This window comes from Mus pahari, chromosome 16 (assembly GCF_900095145.1).
Source record: "Mus pahari chromosome 16, PAHARI_EIJ_v1.1, whole genome shotgun sequence".
Classification (NCBI taxonomy): domain Eukaryota; kingdom Metazoa; phylum Chordata; class Mammalia; order Rodentia; family Muridae; genus Mus; species Mus pahari.
The window spans coordinates 22,277,814-22,283,788 of record NC_034605.1 but is presented as its reverse complement, the minus strand read 5'-3'; positions in this window follow the sequence as shown (position 1 = coordinate 22,283,788).

Below are 5,975 nucleotides of genomic sequence, written 5' to 3'. Positions count from 1 at the left end.
ACCAGTATGTAATTGAGACTGCAAACTGATATACAACATAGACATAACATCAGTAGTAGGTGAAAAATTAATGTTCTGGAAATAACTAGAAGTAAAAATATGGTGTTAAGAAAGGAAAGGTTGTATATGGTGTTACTAGGGAATTGGTACATCTTTTTTTTTTTAACATTATAAATTATTACCAGAACAGAGAGAACATCCCTGATGTTCAATCATGTTCAAGAAGGATGGATGTGGCATCAAAAAGGCTCTTGGATGTTCTCATTATCAGTTGTCAAGACATTTATGTTACAATAGACCATAGTAGGATCCTCTGGCACAGGGATCCACAGCCAAATAGTGCTGGGAGGGAGGGAGCCTTCCAGGAGTGTAGACAGGCCTGTGAGTGCAGGTAGGACCACCACTGCTCAGAGGAACCCTTCTGGAGCTCTCAGGACACAGGAACCAAGAGGCTGCCTGGGACAGGAGTCTTCCATTCTCTGTCTGCGCCCAGAGCTGATCCTATGCCACAGAGCTACATACACAAATATCATCAGGAGAGAGCTGGTCCCCCAGGAGTGCCTACACATCAGTGAAACCAGGAAGGACCACCACTTCTCTTCAAATTCCTGGCCCAAGAGGGACCCTCACAGAGCCATCAGGACACAGGAACAGCTGGATCAGCTGGGGACAGGATCCTTCTGATCTCTGTCTGTACCCCAGAGCTGATCCTGTACCACAGCTCTCCATACCGAAATTACTCCCAGATAGAACTGGTCTCCCAGGAGTACTGACACATAGGCTTGCAGAGGGGACAAGCCAAAGTCAGAGACAGCAAGACCAGCTAACACCAGAGTCAACCAGATGGTGAAAGTCAACTGCAAGAACATAAGCAACAGAAATCAAGACTACTTGGCATCATCAGAACCCAGTTCTCCCACTACAGTGAACCCTGGTTACCCCAACACACCAGAAATGGAAGAATCTGATTTAAATTCACATCCCATGATGAATATGGAGGAATTTAAGAAGGACATAAATAACTCCCTTAAAGAAAAACAGGAGAACACAGGTAAACNGGTAGAAGACCTTAAAGAGGAAACACAAAAATCCCTTAAAGAATTACAGGAAAACACAACCAAACAGGTGAAGGAACTGAACAAAACCATCCAAGATCTATAAATGAATATAGAAACAATAAAGAAATCACAAAGGGAGATAACAATGGAGACAGAAAACCTATGTAAGAGACCAAGAGTCATAGTGCAAGCATCACCAACAGAATATAAGAGATAGAAGAGAGAATCTCAGGTGCAGAAGATACCATAGAAAACATTGACACAACTGTCAAAGAAAATGCAAAATACAAAAAGATCCTAACCCAAAACATCCAGGAAATCCGGGACACAATGAGAAGATGAAACCTAAGGGTAATAGGTATAGAAAAGAGCGAAGATTCCCAAGTTAAAGGGCCAGTAAATATCTTCAACAAAATTATAGANGAAAACTTCCCTAACCTAAAGAAAGAGATGCCCGTGAACATACAAGAAGCCTACAGAACTCCAAATAGATTGGACCAGAAAAGAAATTCCTCCTGTCATCAAATAATCAAAACACCAAACGCACTAAACAAAGAATAATTTTAAAAGCAGTAAGGGAAAGAGGTCAGGTAACATACAAAGGCAGACATACCAGAATTACACCAGACTTCTCAACAGGGACTATGAAAGCCAGAAGATCCTGGGCAGATCTAATATAAACCCCAAGAGAACACAAATGCCAACCAAGACTACTATACCCAGCAAAACTCTCAATTACCATAGATGGAGAAACCAAGATATTCCATGACAAAACCAAATTTACACAATATCTTTCCACAAATCCAGTCCAATAAAGGATAATAGATGGAAAACACCAACACAAGGAGGGAAACTAGACCCTAGAAAAAGCAAGAAAGTAATCTTTCAACAAACCCAAAAGAAGATAGCCACACAAACATAAAAATATCATCAATAATAACAGGGAGCAACAATCACTATTCCTTAATATCTCTTAATATCAATGGACTGAATTCCCCAATAAAAAGACATAGACTAGCAGACTAGATAGGTAAACAGAACTCAGCATTTTGCAGCATATAGGAAACACACCTCAGTGTCAAAGACAAACACTACCTCAGAGTAAATGGCTCGAAAACAATTTTTCAAGCAAATGGTCCCGAGAAACAAGTGGGAATAGCAATTCTAATATCAGATAAAATGGACTTTCAACCAAAAGTCATCAAAACAGATAATGAAGGACACTTCATACTCATCAAAAGAAAAATCTACCAAGAAGAACTCTCAATTCTGAACACCTATGCTCCTAATGCAAGGATACCCAGAATTCTCAACTGAGGAATACCGAATGGCCGAGAAGCACCTAAAGAAATGTTCAATATCCTTAGTAATCAGGGAAATGCAAATCAAAACAACCCTGAGATTCCACCTCACACCAGTCGGAATGGCTAAAATAAAAAAACTCAGGTGATATCAAATGCTGGTCAGGATCTGGAGGATCACTTCTCCATTGCTAGTGGTATTGCAATTTGGAACAACTACTCTTGAAATCAGTTTGGTGGATCCTCAGAAAATTAGACATAGTATTACCTGAGAACCCAGCTATAATACTCCTGGCATATATCCAGAAGATGCTCTAACATGTAATAAGGACACATGCTCCACTATGTTCATAGCAGCCTTATTTATAATAGCCAGAAGCTGGAAAGAATCCAGATGTCCCTCAACAGATGAATGGATACAGGAAAATGTGGTATATTTACACAATGGAGTACTACTCAGCTATTAAAAACAATGACTTCACGAAATTCTTAGGCAAATGGATGGAACTAGAAAATATCTTCCTGAGTGAGGTAACTCAGTCTCAAAAGAAAACACATGGTATGCACTCACTAATAAGTAGATATTAGCCCAAAATCTTGGAATACCCAACATACAATTCACAGACCATATGAAGCTCAAGAAGAAGGAAGACCGAAGTGTGGATCCTTCAGTTCTTCTTAGAAGGGGGAACAAAATAATCACAGAAGGAAATACAGGGACAAAGTGTGGAGCAGAGACTGAAGGTACGGCCATACAGAGACTGTCCCAGCTGGGGATCCATCCCATATACAGTCACCAAACCCGACACTATTGTGGATGCCAAGAAGTGCTTACTGACAGTAGCCTGATATAGCTGTCTCCTGAGAGGCTCTGCTAGACTCTCATAAATACAGAGGTGGATACTCAAGCCAAACATTGAACTGAGCACAGGGTTCCAAATGGAGGAAATAGGCAAAGGACCCAAGGAGCTGAAGGGATTTGCAGCCCCATAGGAGGAACAACAATATGAACCAACCAGTATCCCTAGAGCTCCCAGGGACTAAACCATCAACCAAAGAGAGCATATGGTGAGACTCAGCTGCATATGTAGCAGAGAATGTCCTAGTTGGTCATCAGTGGGAGGAGAGGCTCTTGGTCCTGTGAAGGTTCTATGCCCCAGTGTAGGGGAATGCCAAGGCCAGGAAGCAGGAGTGGGTGAGTTGGTGACCAGGGGGTGGAGGGAATAGGGGGAGGAGGTTTTCGGAGGGGAAACTAGCAAAGGGGATAACATTTGAAACGTAAATAAAAAAATATATCTAATTAAAAAGAAAAAGAAAAAAAACAACCCTCCAAACAAACAAACAAACAATACCCAATAGACCACAGTAGCCCTCACACTAGTACTTGCAACAGTTTCTGTTTTACTGTTTTCTTTTCTTTGCTTTTTTTTTTTATTATTTTTACTTATTTATTTATGTTTATTTACTCATTTATTTATTCACTTTACAGACCACTTACTGCGCACCCCCCCCTCCTGATCACTCTCACAGTCCTTCCCACATCTCCCTCTCCTTATCCTCTCAGCAGATGGGGGCCCCTTGTGTATCCTCCCCACCCTGGCACATCAAGTATCCATGAGGCAAGGCACATCTTCTCCCACTAAGGCCAGACCAGGTAGCCTGGCTAACAGAGCATATCTCACGGACAGCAACAGCTTTTGGAATGACCCCTGATCCAGTTGTTTGGGACCCACATGAAGACAAGCTGCACATCCGCTACACATGTGCAAGAAGTCTAGGTCCAGTCTGTGTATGTTCTTTGGTTCGTGGTTCAGTCTCTGAGAGACCCATAGGTCCAGGTTAGTTGATTCTGTTGCTCTTCCAGTGGAGTTCCTATCATTTTAGGGAACCACAATTTTTCCTCCTATTTTCCATAAGAGTCCCCAGGTTCCATCCACTGGTTGTGTCTATGTGTGTCTGAGTCAGCTGCTGGGTGGAACTCCTCAGAGGATATCCATACTAGACTCCAGTCTGCAAGTATAAGAGTATCTTGGTGCTTGCCCATGGGATGGGTTCCAAGTTGGGCTGGTTATTGGTTGGCCATTTCCTCAGTCTCTACTCCATCCACTGTGCCTGCCTTTCTTATAGACAGGATAAGTTTTGGGTTGAAAGTTTTGTGGGTGGGTTGGTATCTCTATAGCACCACTGGGGTTCCTGCCTGGCTACAGGTGACCTTTTCAGGTTCCATATCCCTAATGCTGTAGTCACAGCTAAGGTAGCATTGATTCTTAGACATCTCCCTTATTCCAGATCTCTGTCATGTCCTGGAGATGCCCCCCACCTCCCTACCCCTATCAGTTGCAGGTTTCCATTCATTCTTGCAACCATCTAGCCATCTCTCCTGTCCTTCCACACACCTGATCCTGAGCCCCCCAATTCCCCTCCCAATTCTCTCTCCTACCCAGTTCTCTGCCTCCATCTCCCTCTTATGACTATTCAATTCTCCTAAGTGAGATTCAAGCATCCTTGCTTGTGCCTTCCTTCTTGTTTAGCTTCTTTGAGTCTGTGGGTGTCCTGTATTTTATGGCTAATAGCTATTTTGGAAATCAATTTGGTAATTTCTTGGAAAACTGAGAAGAGTTCTACCTCAAGACCCAACTATACCACTCCTGGGCATATACCCAAAAGATTCCCCACCATGCCACATACACTTTCTCTACTATGTTCAGAGCAGTTTTATTCATAATAACCAGAAACTGGAAACAACCTAGATGTCCCTCAACTGAAGAACGGATAAAGAAAATGTGGTACATCTACACAATGGAATACTATTCAGCTACTAAAAACAAAGACATCATGAACTTTTCAGGCAAATGGATGGATCTTGAGATTATTATCCTGAGTGAAGTAACCCAGAGTACATGGTATTTACTCACTTAGAAGTGGATATTAATCATAAAATACAGTATAGCCACGGTGTTGTACTGTTAATAACTCCTTACTCAGTAGACCACTGGTTTTTGATTCAGAAGTTAGGACTAGATCCTATTCCCCCAAATAATCCACTGCTCCCAGACTCCAGCTGCACTGAAGACACTCAATGCACTTTATCTCTTCGAAAGCCTTCCTTCATTTCTGGCAGGTATACATTAAAAAAAAAAAAATGCTTCAGTATTGATTCTGATTCCTGTTGCTATAACAAAGTATTCAACACTGAGTATTTTATTAATAAAAGAAGTATATTTAGGTCATTTAAAACTCGTAAAAGTCAACATATCATTCTAGCTGAGAAATCATAGTGAGGATATCATGCAACGAAGTTCTCCCTGCAAAAGCACCTGTAGAAAAAGTGCGCAGCGTAGGATGATGCCGATAGATCCCTTTAAAGGAACACGCGCCCCATCGAGTCAGATGTTTCAATGCTTGGTCTGCAGTTGCTGGTGCTGCTTGGGTAGGTTAAGGAGGTGTGGCTTTGTCAGAGGAAGCACATCACTGGTCACTGGAGGCAGACTGAGGTTTCAGAAGCCAGATGGCAGTCCCAGTTTGCTTGCTCTATTTCATGCTTCTGCTTCAAGATGTGAGCTCAGATATCAGCTCCAGCCACTGAGTCCACCTCCTTCGGCCATGCTGACCCACC